Raw genomic sequence first — 16,902 nt, 5'->3', positions numbered from 1 at the left:
TACATCTGTCACTGTCTATGCTAGTTATCAATAATTGTCCAATTACTGAACGTTATCAAAGCTAAAGCTCAGAAATGCCAGAACCAAACTGTTTTTTATTAGTCAAAAAGTGGCTTTGTTACTACAGTCTGCTAATTTTACCTAGCTGTAGGTGCATACTAACCTGGAACACCCGCCCCAACACCCTGAAACACTGAACTGTTTCCTGACGAGCCAGGTCTCGACAAGCAGGAGATCAGGACTCTTCAGCGGTCCATCTACACCTGAACAACGAAGGACACTCCTTTGAAGAGAACAACGTCCGCATTTTAGAGAAGACAGATACTTTAAAAGGCACAGATTTCCCAACTCTTCGTCTTCAAGAAACTCTACCAGGCCAGTATAAGATCATTTAAAACACATCCAAGCAATTTGATGGGTTGGCAGGTCCCTGACAGAACAGAATAAGTTCCCAAGGAAACGGCTCAAGCTTTTTTTCCAACAGAAATATTTGGGGTGGGGTAAGTTTGGTCTGGCTTTGAGGCTAGAACCAGTGTTTTTATTATTCAATTTAGGAGACTTGCCAAAATGTCCTTGGGCAAGAACCCAAAGTTCAGGCATGTGCTCATACAGATCTGACAAATCCATGCAGTTTTATGATAACTGTGGTGTCTGTGGTTGAAATACTGCATAATTATAAGAAATGTAACCAATTGTAAGGACTTCAGTACTGGGCATGATACCTTTTTATACAAAAGCTTAAAGGCATTAATTAAATGTAATCCCACTGCAAAAAAATCTGTTGATATCAGTTGTGTTTCCAACTTTGAGTTCTCACAAATGATATTTTACACTAACAGGCTTTTAAAACTTTGATAATGATTTTGCTGTCTTAACCATCTCAGCGGCTTTGCCGTTCTTTTAGTGTAGACAAACAGTGCATGCATAATTAAAGATGTTTGTTGCTTGGATGAAAGTATCAGATTGTGTAGGCTTTCTAACCAAACATGATAAAAACAAATGGTGGCATCCTGTTTTAAGGGGCAACAACTTCAGGTTTACCTTTGTTTTGTGGTAGGTAATGACAATCTTCTTTGTAAGGCTGACCTTCCACTTTACCTTTTTTTTTTTTTTTTAATTCACTGTTGATGTTGTTTCACAGGTGCAGTCTGACTACATGCCCTCAGATTTTAGGAATGCCCCCATAACATTCCTGCTTGTTTGGAATTTCACAGCACAGGAATGCCGGCATAAAGACGTTGGTCCGCTGGTTGCCTTTACCTTTGAGAGAATATGCCGTTTAATATCCCTGCATCCCGACCAACAAAATAAACTTGCAGGAACTGAAGCACTGTATTGACTTCCTTGGTTAGAGTTGGAGGAGATCAATCTATTCGGAGTTGTGTGCTTCCAAAACATGGTTGTTTGAGAGTTGCACAGTCTGGATGTGGTTGTCAAGCCTGTACAACTCACCTCTTTCTTTGTGTACGTAGGTATACAGTGCTTTATTGTATGTACACATGAGACCTCAGGAAATGCCAGGGCTCAAAACATACCTATACTAGTATAATAAAACAGTTTACAGCATGCTTAAGGAAGCCTGGATAAGCATGATTTTGAAAAATTTGAAAAAAAAAATAATAAAACGGTTGAACTAAAAGGTTGAATTCATAAACAGTAATATACACTCTTGCTCTACGCTGATGTCGCTTTTCAACCAACAGAGGACCAGTTTGGTTCTTGTTTGTGCACCAGTTCTGTTGGAGAACCCATCGTAACCTGTAGCAAACAGGCACATTGTGACTGCAACCCAGTTCCACACACCACATAGTCTGAAATGTGATAAACTTCTGCTATTCAGCTATGCATACAATTTGCCTGTTGTAAAATTCATCGATGTACACGACAACATTAAAAGTTGAGTTTCATCGGACAACAAGGCAATGTAGTTTTGATGACTGTTTTGGTCTGACTGGGAACCAACATTTTGGCCTCAGAACCACCATATTTCTGTTCAAAATGCCTAGAACGTCATTCAAAGATGAAAAATGCTTCAAAGGTGCTGTATGAACCAAGCAAGTTCTTGTATGTCCAGTTATTTGTTTTTGTGAATTTTGGCTAACTGTAGGTACATGCTAGGCTGGAAGCCTGCCCAACTTGCTCCGCTCACCAAATTTTTATGGCGGAAAGTTAGTCTCGAGTCACTCCCTTGGGAATTAATTGTGCTCCAGCAAAGATTTTCCCAGCCAGTCATATTGTTTGGGCAGGATTTATGCAGTGATGGACAGAAGAGTAACAGCAAGATAGTTATGCACATCATCTGAGCATTGTGGAGTTGAATTCGTTTACAACATAAGAGCTCTTATTTGTTGTAAGACTATCCAGTTACGTGCAGATGTATTTTTTTTATTTATTTTTTATGTTTTTTGTAATTAAAACATGCCTCATAATAAAAACCAAATTGTGTGTTACCAGACAGATATTCTGATCAAAACTGAGTCTGGTTCTACAAGGCTAGGTATACACAGTACTTCTGTAATAAACAGAAGTCTGTCTGCTGACTTTAATCTTTGCAGTTGCTGCTGCTGTTGTGTTCAAGCATTTGTCCTTCTGTTGTTGCAGTAGCTACCGCTCTGCAGAACTTACACTAAAAGGCTAGTTTTAAATCTCCAAATTCCATCTCACTACAACTGTTATTGATTTTTATTTCAACTTACCCTCCTGACCATCCCCTACACTCCACAACTGGAAAGGAACACTGTGCCTGTTCAGCCTGCACGCCTCTGTCTCCAACAGAAAATTCCTCTTTTCAGTAGCAAAACTCAAGCCTTTAAATCTTACCTACTTCAAGTGTCGTGTTCATTGGTTCTGTGGTTCAAAATGGATTCAGGTGTATATGTGTTTTGTAATACTGTTTTAAACATACTGTGTATGATAAGTCCTGATTTTGACTGATAAAGTGTTTCACTTATTGGTGGGAAACAGAGCCTGCTGAATGCATTTTTCTCAAAGGCAAGACAGTTCAGATGACAATGATGACATTGAATCGAAAGTCACAAAAAAATAAATAAATATCAGGATATAACAACACAATCCTGCCACTTTAAAAATGCTTCAAAGGTGCTGTATGAACCAGGCAAACACGGATCATTTATGCTAAAACCATCGCTAAAGGCAGGGATTGTCTCTGTCTACCATTTTAATACATATTTACATGCTAAAACATAAGAATTAGAATTCATTAGCGTAATCTGAGGTCTAGATCTAGATCGGGAGTTGTTTGATTAGTAGCTTTGGGACATTGTTTTTGTAGTGAGTCTGCCTGTCTCCTACTTTTGTTTTTCCTTATTTGGCATGACTCTCTGTAATATGGTTGTGCTTGAAGACTAATCTCTGCTATCTCAGCTCTAATTAACAGAGCATACATAGTTCCCAGACACATTTGTTGTTTTTGTTTTTTTTTCCTACAAAGATCTCTGTGCTGTTTTTGTGCAAAGCACCTGGACTTGTCTCCCTACTGACGATTAATGTCAGAGGCTTAATGAAATTACCTACAAATGTACAAAAACATCACTCCGTTCATTTCGGTTTCACATGTCAGGATGCAGTCTGCGTGAGATCATCGTCAGCCTTTGATTCCTGAAAACTGGGCCTTTTTGAAACCAAGAGGGCTGTATTTAGACAATCAGTTTCTCGTTTTCTTATTCAGTAAGTATGTGATGTAAAACAGATCCTTTCACTCACACTTCTATGAGGAAGTAGACAACGGCAGTGCAGCTGCTGTGTTCTGTATAATGTTTGAGGTTCACCTACTTCAGAGGAAGTGGTGTGGGGGTAGAAGACACTGTTACAACCAGCAAATAAAACAGGATATCCGATGCTGGAACAATTGAAACACTAAAATTCGACAAAGGTCGTTGCTTATACCGACTGTCTTTTTCTATTGGCTGCAGTTAAAATTAGTAATGTTAAACATGACAAAGTTCAATCACAAATCGAACATATCTTCAGTGTGAAATATCTGTTGTGGTGGACTCTGCCTGTGAGCATGTTTCTTTTCATGTGTTGTGGATAAAATTGAAACCCATCATGTCAGTGACATGCGTAGCGCCACTCCCTGACTGCCGAACATCAAAGAGCCCTTGATTTCCTCTAACCGAGCATGTTAATTGGTGCTTGATTGATAACTTGAGTTCACAGGCGATGGCAATGTGTCATCTAAACTGTTCCAGGGTGTCTTTGTGAAATCAGCTTTAAGAGTGGAAGAAGAATCACTGGCGGGCCCATTAAAAAATTGCCAGTGTACACACTTGCAAATAAGCTGTCACACATTACAAATGAGATTACCTTTTTCAGTTTGCCCTGGAACTTTGAGATGAGGGGATGCATGGGTAAGACACTAAAATAGCTCAAATCGTTTGGTTTTTATCAGCGTGCTCGATCTGCAAGTGCTGTTTATGCTTTCTTCATGCACGATGAAAAAAAATATATATTCACAGCTTGGAGCACAATGTAATCAGTTGCAGTGGAGTAAGAATTATCGTTGAAAAGATATGGCTCAGAGAGAATGGCTCCATTTTACATTTGGCCTCTAAAACAAATTTCTTTTAAATAGTTTCCTCACCGCACCTCATGGTGAATTATTAATTGTATCATTCACCTCATCAAACGCACTTTCGGAGGAGATAACACCAACCATAACCGAATGAATTGGCTTGCACACACACAAGAGACGCACAATGTGAGCATTATGAGTGACAATACTGTGATACAGCTACGAGAACAGGGGAAACAGCAGTTATCGTATTTGCATGCAATCACACGCATGCAAACTAATTGTGTAGTTTGCAAGGCAGAGATCACCGAGGTCAGGCAAAGCTCACATGAAGCGACCGCTTTGTTGAACTTCTGATAGTGGATCGCTTGCGTCGAACATCAGAAGGGTTTTGAGCTTTTACTGACACGGGGCGACGGAGCATCTTGAAATTCAGGTGAAGCAGAGGATAACGAGTGCCCAGTCATTATAAACTAGAATAAGTTGAAATATTTTTCAACTAAATAATATTTGATAGAATGTTTCTCCAAAAATGAGACATGATATTGATTGGAGGCCTTTGGTTTTTTACAGACCTGCCACTAATTAAATAGTATCCTTAATATCATGGGGACTCATATGGTATACATGTGAAAACTGTATGCAGCAGAGCCACCATTAAGTTATTTATTTACCAAATATATATTAAATATGTGCAGGAATGTAATGGAAGTATCAAAATTAAGTGTACTGAAAATGCAGATCAGTGCGCTTTGTAAGCCCACCATCCACCCCCACCACCTCCCGTCGACTCCATCCATAGAGCATGACGCCTCATCTACTCTAAAAAAGCTTTGTTGGTATGTGAAGAATGTTTTTTGAACACAGGTTTGCGCACAGAGGAGATCTTTTTCACATAAAGACATGAATGAAATCTGTATTTCATTTAGGTGAGGAGCCAGTGGACACTTTACGGAAGCTTGCCGTCATTATTATTTAACATAGTCACATGGTGTTGTGTGAAAACGGTCTTATTGCCGAACTCTTTGTATTACAACTTGTTGTTTTGGTCCATCAGTTCCCAAATTTAAGGTTTTAGTGCAGACTTTTGAGTTGGTGGAGAACAAACTTGGCATGTGAATATTGAACACATTAGATATTATCTGGCCATAAACATCAGCCAAGATCTGTACTAATGTTGGTCTGTGTTTCCTTGACATGGACAACATATACCATATTAACTTTATATTCTCTTCACAAAGTTAGACCACTCACATTTTAATAGGTTTGGTTGGAGAATGGCAAATGTTAGTTATATGCTAAATGCAAAAGAGCCCACCATAACATTTAACTGCTTCAGTTTCATGGTTGCTGGCTTGTCGTGACAGTCAGGGCTCCCTTGATACTTGAGTAAAGTGGAACCATCCTTACCTTTATAACCACTAATATATTTCCTTATATGACAACTCATAATGTCTGTGGCTGAGGAAAAAAAAAAAGCCTTTAAGTATATTCTGTGTAGAATGTAGTATGTATATGTGGCTAAAATCAACCATGTCGTAAGTAAAAGACATATACAGTAAGTGCCATTGTCCAAACACTTGTGGAGCTCATTACTTAATACTTCAGCCATGAAGTAGGGAAAATCCTCCATATATTGCTGACTATGACTGTGACGAGAGTGCAAGCGCTAAGGCCTGGCGGAAGTGTGCGGTGCGTGCATGCATGCAAAGCCTCCAAATCATGATGATAGGGGAAAGAAATTTACGGGTAAATCTAATATGGCAAGAACAAATGAATAACGTCCAGGCAGTTATTAAGTTGAACACTTTGTCCTAGTGCTACTTATTGGAGACAGACTGCAGCTACAGAGTCACAGCGGGCTTATATACCTTCACCACTACTGTCTGCTGTTAAATGTCATGCTTAAATATAGGCTATGGTGCATAATTTTCAAATATATTTCAGAAATAATATTAGAAAGAAAAGGCGTTAAGTTGTACACTCACTTGCCGGATTATAGGCACACTAATGAAAACAAATCCATTCTAATATAATAGTCCTGGTCTAAATCTTGTCTTTGTGAAGCTTATGGTATTAAGTAAAATAACTGAGAGAGCTGTTGACTCAACTTTGTTTTCATTGTGGAGGCTGTGGTTTTTTGGTGCTATTGAATCGTTTCTATTATTTTGACTAATCCACGTTAGTCTGTGGGATAGGCCAAACAATTTAGTGTTGAATTCAGTCCAGTTCAACAGCGCCTCAAACTACATCCTGCAAAATAATCATCCACCTTCCTGACGCTGTTTCAACGCAAACCGAACATTAGAACAGTGCAGCACTGTTGTATTAGAATACATTTGTTTTCACTGGTGTACCTAATGAACTGGCAAGTGAGCGTACAGAGACGCTCATGAGCACGTTCTCAGTGTTCCAGAAGATAGACAGTGCATGACAGGACATGCACGTAAAGTTTTGAATTTGAATCTGCTCAGATTATGACATGTGGCAATTCACACTTCACTGGATGAGCGCTCCAAGTTAGCACTGAAAACACTTGGCGGCCCGCTTCCCTTTTAGCGAGCACCTTGCAGTTTACACTGCACCTCGTTCGATCACGTTGAGCAAAGACGCCTCAGAAGTGCTCCTTCGCACTGAAAGTTTGTGACAAAACAGAAAGGAATCATGAGAAAGTCAAGTGTTCAGATCTGGTGAATAATCACTATGTTGTTATGTTAAACTACCATATATTTTTTTTTAAAGGTGTCCACTCGCTGCATGCTAGAAATGTGTGCGTGATGATGATGTGTTTTAGTTATTATGGCATTTATTTTTATGAGGGCAGAGTCATGATTCAGGCTGTTGACGTGCATGTCATCGGGCCTTCCTCGGCTCCAGCGTGCATGCCTGTGGGCCGCAGTGTTTTGGCCTGCTGCCTTACATGGGCAAACCTCTCCACTGACGGAGACGGCTGGAATTTCACCGCGTGACGTCACTGCCTACAACTCTCCCAGAATTTGGACCAAGAAGTTTCACTTTTTTTTGGTGGGACTTCAAACTCTGCTATATTTCCTAGAAAGCGAGGTAAGCGAAACTGTCCAGCTCACTCTAATGCTTCAGACACACCGGCGGCGTCTGTGGAGTGGTGTAACTTTTCTGCGCGACCGATATTTAAGCCGTTTTTCCCCCCTTTTCCCCCTGTTTTTATTGTCGGACCGGGGTTTCGCCTTTTAGTTTGCTCGGCCTCGTTGGGATGTGATATGATTTTTTACTGTAGCGGTTCGGACCGAGTACACAATGAGGGCGTGGACTCGACTCCGTAGCCTTGGCCGGTAGGAATGTTAACACGGGGATACTAACGAAGCTAACTTGTCGCTAGCCTGCGCTGAGCCACAGACTCGGTCATGCGGGGGGAAATATCAGACAGTGTTGAGCCGTCAACTTTTTGCTAAACGGGACTCGGGGCGTCTCTGGGGAGGAGGAGGGGGGTTTCTGTTTTTAGCCGAGTGGTCCGCTGCTGAGCAATGCGGAAGACAGGCTGTCACCGGAGGGACACGAGAGCCCCTGTCCGCGGAGAAATGTGTCGCAGTTCAACGGTTAAACGAATAAATGTTAGCTAGTTTAGTCGGTGGTGCGCGTGGACTAGCTTGTTTACGACAGCAGAGTCGCCACGTTGTGTATTAACTTTATAGACCGTGTGTGGTTTGAAGTTACTGGAAACTGCGGGGTCTTATAAGAGAAAAAAACATTCATTGCACATATATATGTTGTTAGGGACACACATGATGCTGCGTATATGTAACGTTCATCTCTCTTGAAGACTAATTATACTTATAGCTGTGGTTTGGATGAAAGAGAAAAGCAGGAAACCATCACTGGCCTGAGTTATGACACACAGACAGGCCATACTTTGCTCCACCCAGTTAAAGGCTTTACATTTTTACCAAATCTATCTGATTCCTTAAAATAAACTGGGAGTTTAGACATGAGGACTAAGCATATGAGAAGGTTAAGCATTGCAGAATTACTGTGACATATGCATCACCAATAAATAAAAGCATATGTTTAATCAGTGTACAATGTGCAGACTGTATTCTCTAGTCAGCACTGTGTGCTTGTGCAAAAAGTGTGAGGTGTTTCATTTGTTTACATGGTCAACGTTCAAGAAATGACATTTTGCGGAAGTTTTCCTCACACAGCAGCTGACTTAAGTGAAAACTTAGGTAGGTAAGCAGCTTTAACGTCATTTCCCCCTTCGCAAGTGCAACAAGAATGTTGGTCCAGACTTTATTGTTCTACCATGAAAAGAAAAATAAGTGTCTCTTTCCTCTCCAAAAGACTAAATTCAAACTTTTGACTCAGATGTGAATTTTAAATCAATAACACAGAGGTCCCCCGAGAGGGCTGTCATCAAACCGAATGCATCCGCGTCGCTCCGACACATTTTTGACTCAGGCAACATTAAACGGAACTGTCTTTAAAATCTCTGGCTAAAAAGGATGCGCTTGACAGCGTTGATGATGTTAAAGTTAAAAGATGAGTGTCTCAGCTGCCTTTGAGCCCGGGCCCCCCTGGTAGGTTTAGTCAAGTTATTCTGCTGTTTGTGTTTCTTGGCATATTTTAATGAGGATGTCCTTCTATCTATCTACAGGAACAGCGTCAGTTTCCCAGACTCAAAAAGCACAGATTTAGAGGAGATGGTTGGCTTTTAGAAAGCACCACCTGCATGGCTGCTACCGCAACCAGAATAGTGTTCTTCTCAATAATCTACAGTCAGTGTGGTCGACGTATTTTTGCCTTTCATTTATTACTGTGATGCTCTTGTCACAGAACTAAGCAACTGATACATAAAGAGAAAACATATCTATGATAAAAACAGCAGAACATCTTCACATAGATGAAGATGGAATCATCAGTTACTTGTGTACACCTTGAGCACTTTTCCCTGCATGTTTTCAAATCCAAACAACGGTGGTTGCAGTAAATGACGTGTTTGTGGCTACGGTTTTGCAACAGACATAACTTTCATCAAAATGGTTAAAAGAGTTTTTCAGAATGTTTGAGTGGTGGAGGATTCTGGGTAGACATTTCATGGACATGTCAGTGCCTGTTTCAAATTTCTGCTGTGCTCTCAGGTAGAGGTATGACATGTATTAGACTGGTTTGCACAATATTACTGCCGTCTGTATTTGATTTAATCCATCCAGCCGTCCTGCTGGTCAACTAAAACACACAAATTAGGGACTTTTATTTACTTTTATTTATTAGTACTCACTGTTGCAGACAGAAACGCACCCTACACCCCAACAACTGTGCAGATAATATATAATATAATGTGTAACTTATTTGTATGTATGGTAAATGGTAAATGGCCTTGCTTTTATATAGCGCTTTTCTACCTATTGGTACTCAAAGCGCTTTACAGTCACAGACACATCTACCCATTCGCTCACACAAGCACTCACACATTCACACACCAGTGCCACGCACTGGGAGCAGCTGGGGGTTCAGTGTCTTGCTCAAGGACACTTTTGCGTGTGGCACACTCTGGGCCCCCCTGGTAGGTTTGTATGAAAAATGTTTAGATAAAAACTAGTAAAGTCTGATATAAGAGGAATTTGTTTGCAGGTTTCTTGCACTAGATGTCTGTTATGACAGAGTGTCATGTTCGGACTTTCCAAATGGCCACCAGCAGTTCATCAACCAGCTTTTGCTGATTTAGTTGCAGGGTTGTGTGTGCTGCCTGCTTGGTGCTGTTAGACGTGGCTTAAACAGCACAATAATTCTTTCATCACAGTTATTTACTTGTTAGCCTTGTGATTATTGCACACTAAATATATATTGTGTTTGAATGAATTTGCTTTCACCTCATCCTCTGACATCCTCTGACATAATTTCATTTTACTAATATTTTATAGCTCCTATACACATAATAAATCACCTTGAGATATTTGATAAGCAATAATCTGTAAACACCGGTTAAACAGCTGTCTTAATAAGAGTTTGGAAAAGAGTATGATGGCATCAGATGAGGGACGCCTCCGCTTGCAACCTCTTAATGATAAAACAGGTGTGGGCAACATATGCTATTAAAGAATCAGATGGAATATGATTCATCAATTGCAGTTGCTTTTCAGCCCCAACAGAAACATGCATAATATGGCCCGACTCAAACAGTCACCATAACTGGACGATGCAAAGATTAATTCCCAAGGAGGCCAGCCATTAAATAAGCAAAAAAAACGGACAACAAAAAATCATCATCAAACCAGTCGCGGATAGATGATATATTTGGCCTATCACCCAGCGCTAAAAGCTGTACACGTCATGTGTTACTTTAAAAATGGTTAGCTTCAAGATATTTGTTTAATGGTGTTATATTCATGTCCTGTGGAGACTTGAGACATCAGTTAGATCTTAAGACAAATTAACGTTGACAATTTAACCTTTTTGAATCTAGGTTCAGTGGGTTACAGACAACCACAGTGAGGATGATTTGTTTTTGCTGCAGGTGTTCTGTCCAGCCTTACATTTTTTTGTAAATGAATGAGCAGTGTAAGTAGTGACTTGTCCAAAGTGAAACTGTTATGGCAGAGGAATTTGAGAAGAGAATTTTAACAGGGGGAACGGTTGAGTATCTTGGACTTAGGGTTGCAACAAATGATTATTTTTTCAATCTGTTAAATCTGAGTAGTGGATTAATCTTTCAATTAACCAGTAAACTATAACTGCAGTTTTCCTAATATATTTTCTTCAAACATAAAGATGACATATTTGAACACAATATCTATAAATGAAGTTCGGTTTTATTGAGCATAATTGGGAAAGATTATTTTCATGGTCAGCAGGTTAGTAACAAGAACCTCCATGCTGGGATGCAACACCAAAGGTTGCGTACACCCACTTTGAACGTAAAGTTGATTGAAATTCATTCAGTTTTATAGGTCTGTATGTGCACAAACAATCTGCTTATAACTTGTGAATGCGCTCAGTGACGTGGACGAGCCGTTGTAGGCGTATTTGCTTGGATAGCTCAGGAAATGGAAACTGTCTTACATTTTTTGTGGTAATGTAGTGCACAGATTTTGTGTCAAAGTAATGCAAGTTGTTGGTTTGGTACAGCGGCCTTCTGACCCCTGTTTTGTGTTTTAAACAGATAGCTCTCAAATACCAGTAATAAGTAAATATCAAAGTAATGTCCCCAGAATAATTCTTTAGCTCTGTGTAGCAGCTAGAGCTTGAGTTGGTAAATGTGTCAGTAGAGATTGCTGTTCAGTGTTTTTATCAACCAAAAAGGAAGTGACGTCTCCTGTTGTTAGTGTTCTTGATGTTTATTACCATGCACAACTGACTTGTTAATAATATTGAATTGGTTATGTAACCACACACAATAATTGTGAAGCCGAAAGCGGGCACTATGAGTAGATAAGTATCAAGCCCACGTTAATGCTAGACATTTACTCATTAAGTCAGCTAATCAGATATAATGTAATTTCTCAAGTGGAAAGCATACAGTTTGCTAAATTTTTTAAACAGTATGTGTTTAATTAGGAGCCTCAACAGAATAATAATAAATAATTATTACAATGAGAATTAGTTATAGCCCAGAACCACACAAACCAGCCTTGTGCATTCATTCCCAACACACCAAAAGCAGCCGTAAACTAAACTGCCAAGATCACAAAAGTACAAATGTGCATCCCATTCATGTTTTTTGCATGACGGCTTTCTATATTTTAATAATGAAGTGCTACAGTCGTAAGTGAATATTTACTTCAGTAATGGTATAATAGAGAATAATGCTGTTGACAGTACCAAACGAGTTTCTGCCAAATTGACTAAAAGACTGTCTCGTCATCTTATGCAGGGTTCAGACCACACAATATCTCAATATAAATTACAGTCAAGGTCGACTTTATGGTCAGGTCTGCTTTTCAGACCCATGGTGAAGGCCACAATAAGGAAATTCTATAAAATCTACTGTATATAAAAGTACAAACGTAAGAGCAACAAGGTACATAAGGGTTAAAATACATTTACATTTTTAGTGTAAAAAAAAAAAGGGTAGTGTGTAACAGAGAAGCAGTTGTAAACCTTCGTAATAACCTACACTGGAAGATCTAGGGTATAACAACCAAAAAATGCTTGTTGGGCATTTGATTCATTTCTTCTATGTAGTTTGTCACTGTGGACAACAACCAATGCTGCATCATGGACAGAAATACAGGCCTGTGAGATTTGTTGTACCGTCTCTCGGCTCATAGGATAATTTCAAAAATGTGTTTTGTGACGTTGACTGTTTGCAGCACATGCTGTCTGCCTTTGGACCCACAGTGGATTTTCCTTTCAGTTTCTAGATTCATTCAAAGACAAGACAGCCAGTATCAGATACACCCCTGCTGATGGAATTGTTTGTTTACATTTTTGCCTCTAGAAGTCGGTCCCTGGCACCTACTTCCTGATTACAGTATGCAGGTCGTAATTATGACTGGTCAGGAATCAGTGTGGAGATCACTCTGTGACTGTATCACTCTGTAGTCTAATCTGACACAGTGACTTAGGGCCCGTCCACACTGAAACGCAAAAACGCCGAAACGCATAAGTTTTTCATCGTTTTGGCCTTTCGTCCACACGTATCCTGTAAACGCATTGCCCTAAAACGCACTTTTCTGAAAACGGGTCCCAGGGTGGAGAAATTCGAAAACGCAGCTCTTGCGTTTCTTTGTGGACGGCTAAAACGGGGAAAACGATGACGTCATCGCCACACTCCCGAGCAGCCTTCCACCTCCCGCGAGACGTCTCGTAACAACATCAACAACAATGGCGGACTACATGCTAGTTTTCATGCTGGAGAAGATATTGAGCCTATTAGGGTTACTAGGGCAAAATATCATGCTCCTGTGCCACCACGCTGAGCAAAAAAGGCGATTTGTAAACAGCGCTCAAGCTTTGTGCGCATGCTCCGCATCTTCCTCTCCATTTTTGGTGATTTTCTGAAACCGAAACAGCGCCACTTATAGGCCTGGAATAGGAAGTAGCGTTTTCGGTCGTGCTGAAACGGACCTGTGTGGACGCAGATATTTCTTGAAACGATGATCGAAAACGGAGAGGGAAAAGACCGTTTTCGTACGTGTGGACGGGCCCTTAGTAATCAGCTAAAAATACAGTGTAGTGTAGTGTAAACTGAAATTCAAACTCCTAAGGATCAATACTCCTTCCACACAGGTGTTTTCACTTGCTTCAGACTGTGCTTATTGGGAATGGATGTCTGAATTGGAACTGAGGTGCAACAGCACGCTATCAATATACTGCCTCACACTCTAGTCTGGACTGTGGCAATAATGGTTCAGAAGTTAAAGAAGAACCAGCTGTAACTTTGTAAAACTTTTCCTAAGGGGAAAAAAAAACAACTAGAAGGCTCAATGGATATAGATGACTAAGTGGTTGGCGAGACTTTGTCAACACGGGGTGATACTGATATAATCATTCAGATATTAAATTCCAACTATCAAACATCTTTGATAATTATCAAATGAATCTGCGAGTAGTTTGGGAGGGGGTTTAACAGCTGATCTGTAAACACCTCAGTCTGGGCCAAACTTCGGTGCTGAGCGAGGTCCAGAATGAATTTTTCTGCCTGTTGTCAGGAGAGATAAATATAAGGATAAACTGTCCTGAAACTCCAGCAGTCATCTAATTAGAGTTTGTGACATTACCTTGTTCCCATTTTCAGCCTAACTAAACATCATTTAAGCAATGACAATTGAAAATGCCTGTGTGGCTATACAAGGCATACATTTAATTTGCCAAATAGTGATCAAATGCTTGACATGCATAATGGATACATAATTGGTCCTTTACCTGACGGGGATAAATTCATAATACATTTTAGTCTATTTTTTCGCTTCTAAATAATTGTTGTACTTTGTTGACATATTTTCTGTGGCGTCAGTTTTCAGCCTTGTTTTCCCTGTTTGCGTTGAAGTATTGCTCCCAGCAGTGTGACAGGAGCCTGACAGACTAAAATTTAAATGGACAGCTTGCACTCAGGTTCATACAGGATTTATCGGAGCCTGCCCAAGGTTTATCTTTCTACTGATGAATGACACAGTCACAGGAAAAAATGTCTGTGAGATGACAAGACCTGCTTACCAAGCTGGTGTGGTCCTGCACAGCACAATTACAGTTGTCTAATCCATTTGAGTAACACAGAGTTTTCTCAATGTCAACAGAACATACAGTAAAAGGCTTCAGCTGTCTTCCAGAAATTCCAGAGAGCCAAAGAGGAGAAAAGGTAAGATTGATTTTTTTTTTTTTGCTGTTTATACAACCTAAGTGTGTTTGTCCTGTTGTTGTGCTCTTTTTGTCCTCTTTCTGACTTTCTTGTCAGGTAGTAGTAGAATGTACTCAGGCCCAAGACTATCATAAATACTTTAGGCCCTTGGGGTTCAGGGTGTACCTTTGGGTGAGAATTCCTTAACAACTGAGATATTGTTTCTCTATTGTCTCTCTGAGCTTTTGGACATCCGATGCCATGTGCCATGTTAAATGAGCAAGTCTTAATGGGGAAGTTGGGTCCTGCTGCATATATGGCAAAATGTTGTTTGAGGCTAGCAGCTCCAGGTTCCACTAGCAGCTACTGGCGTTATACACCCCAGCAACCAAACGGTTGAGTTGCATTGGGGTTTTTTTGGAGGCACAAAGTTTTCATAAGTGCTGGAGTGCATAGAATAAAAAAAGGACAATTTACGGTTCTACTGTGTAGATGTCAATGCTTTCATCTAAGATTTATAAAGGATCTGACATTTAAAATCCGTCGGCAGAAATGGACACTTGATCCTCATTTAGACTTTTGCAGAAGTCACAACATGTTCTTCCTCTGGCCTATAACTGACTTTATTGCATTCAGTATGGTTTACTCACTGCAAAAAGGACAGCATCTCTTCTTTAATGTTGTATTGGAGGCTACATCTTTCTGTGTTGACATTGCAGCCACATTTTCATGTGGCCCTGTTTAGCAGCCTCTCATAGTATTCATCAAAACACGCATTGGTTTTGGCTTTCCATAAAACAAAATTCCAACAAAAATAATAATAGCCCTTCACTTCCCCTGTGCAGATTGTCTTTTGTCTTTTCTCATCTTTTCTCAAGTACTGCTATTGATGAATGTTGCATTAGAGTCAAGTGAAAGTTACATGACCTCTGATATAATAGACTGCGTTGGACTCACAATTAAATACAGTTGTACCAGGATGCTGACGCTCTACGAATAATTGTGGGAGGGGAATGTGTCAAAAAAAGATAAAATGAATATTTTCTTAAAGAAGAGAATGTTCGAACGTACTTGGATATCAGTGAGCACAGTCCGTTCCTTTGGGATTTGAATCAAGTGGGTCGTGCCGTTTCAGGAAACAACCACTCTCAAGCCAAGTCGCTCCTCAATACAATTCCGGTCCAGGAAGGGCGTTGTAATGTTCTCTCCGAGCAGCTGTTAAGCGCCTGACCTATGGCACTCACGGGGAGTAATCAGACTTTAATTATACCTTCTTAATCAGTTGAGGATAGTTTGTGTGACAAGATGGCTTTTCACAGTAAATGGGCTATATTTACCTGCTAATCTGGCCCTGTTTGCCTTGTGGATATAAAAAAAAAAAATAATTAATCACATCCGTGTTTTTGCATTTGTGTGGGATTCTTGTATATTCAAGGCAGCTCGTCTTCTGTTTACATTTTCACTATTTCCACTTAAAAGTAAGAGCAGACAGGGCAGGCTCACATTGTCACCCATCTTAGGTCAGACTGAGCCCAAAACAATCGGGAATAGTTCTCTACAATCATCATTATTATTCCTAGTGAAAGGTATGCACCACAGAACTGGCTCCGTGGAGTGACTCTGGCTCACAGAGTGTGGCATTCCAAGCTAAAAGCAAACCAAACTGATATTGCCCTCAATACCGTCTTCATATTTTCTCCATATTTGGAAATGTTTACCTCCTCATGATGGTTGACAGAGGTTGGAAGAAGGGATGTGAGTCATTTCAGCTGCATAAGGCTTTCTAGGGGTGAGAGGAGCCTTCCAAGTGACTGCCATTTAGTGAAGCTAGCAGTTTTGTGTGCTTCAGTGATCTAAAGAGAAACTGTGAGTATCATTTTGTGCTCATTTTATAATATAATGAGTTAAAAGCAGTTATAATGGGGAGGATTTGTCCGTGTCTCTTTCTGCGTTGTTCCTAACAGTGTGTAATAGGCTGCTTCTGGGGAACTTCTGTCATTATTTGTTGCTGCTTGATTGAAAGTCTGAGAGGAGTAAAGGAGGAGTGTCATTGCTATTTCATTGCATCAGACGCAATACCAACACATAACGTTCCTGTGCATCTCTGCAAGTATGC

The 16,902-nt window shown here is 40.2% G+C and overlaps 1 protein-coding gene across 6 annotated transcripts in view; it reads left to right on the top strand.

Annotated features, from left to right (window-relative positions):
* The window catches only part of lpp (LIM domain containing preferred translocation partner in lipoma), a 167,488-nt gene that overhangs the window by 12,888 nt on the left and 137,698 nt on the right, over positions 1-16,902 (top strand). For 2 of the 6 annotated variants that reach the window (XM_084547735.1, XM_084547734.1), the window contains exon 3: positions 14,746-14,807. The gene's annotated coding sequence lies outside the window, so the exon portion shown is untranslated. Of the gene's footprint in view, positions 1-7,311; positions 7,598-7,705; positions 7,846-14,066; positions 14,808-16,475; positions 16,653-16,902 lie in introns of those variants that run through there. The other 4 variants (XM_084547733.1, XM_084547736.1, XM_084547737.1 and 1 more) reach the window with 4 other exon arrangements.

The sequence above is a fragment of the Chelon labrosus genome, assembly GCF_963514085.1.
Source record: "Chelon labrosus genome assembly, chromosome: 7".
NCBI classification, from domain to species: domain Eukaryota; kingdom Metazoa; phylum Chordata; class Actinopteri; order Mugiliformes; family Mugilidae; genus Chelon; species Chelon labrosus.
Note: the sequence above shows the minus strand (reverse complement) of the source record. Positions and strands in the feature narration are given on the sequence as shown.